Consider the following 997-nt stretch of genomic DNA (forward strand, 5'->3'; position numbering starts at 1 on the left):
TAGTCCTGCCGATGCCGCCACATTCATGTCATGTGTCATAGAAAACGCATTTTAGAGCTCTACGTTTATGGGTAACTATATCAAACTTCAATAATAGCTCTGCCTCTACCGAAAGTCAATGAAATGAAATTGAAGTTCCATCTTATTTAAGGCAGATTTGGAAACACCGATTTCCAGGTGATTTTTTTCTTGAAAGCTCTTGTGTTTCGACTGAAACATTTCCTTCACATTTTAGAGCTTTACGTTCATGGGTAACTATATCAAATTTCAATGATAGATCTGCCTTTACCGAGAGTCAATGAAATGAAATTGAAATTCCATCTTACTTTCCTATCCATATTTGCCCAATCCTCTTTAGCAAACATAAAGATATATCAGTAAACAGTGAAATATTTAGCAAAGTGGGAGACGTATATACATTGTAAGGATAAATCTCAATAAAATATAGAATCAACCATGTCATCTAATCATTCTAATGCATTCAAAGTATCACAAAAATACATAACTGTTATCATGCTCACTCCAAAAAAGAGAGAAAGAGGTTATCACGCGCCATCCTAACTGAAAAAGGTAAGGAGGTTAGCAAGAGGGATCCTGACTCTAATAAAGAGGCAAAGAGGTTAGCATGAGGCATTCTGACTCCAAAAGGGCAGTAAAGGAGTTAACATGAGGCACTTAAAAGAAAAGAGGCAAAGAGGTTAGCATGAGGCCTCTTGACTCTAAAAAAGAGGTAAAGAGCTTAGCACAAAACATTTTGACTACAAAAAAGAAGCAAAGAGTTTAGCACGAAATATCTTGACTCTAAAAATAAGAGGTAATGAGGATAGTATGAGGCATCCTGACTCTAAAAAAGAGTTAAAGGGGTTATTACTACAAAGTATCAAAAAAAGGTAAAGATAGTACAACACATCCTGTCTCTAATAAATGAAGTAAAGAGGTTAGCACGAGGTATCCTGACACACACCAAAGTAAAGAGGTAGGTACAAGGCATCCTGAC

This window comes from Penaeus monodon, chromosome 24, assembly GCF_015228065.2.
Source record: "Penaeus monodon isolate SGIC_2016 chromosome 24, NSTDA_Pmon_1, whole genome shotgun sequence".
In the NCBI taxonomy this organism is placed as follows: Eukaryota; Metazoa; Arthropoda; class Malacostraca; order Decapoda; family Penaeidae; genus Penaeus; species Penaeus monodon.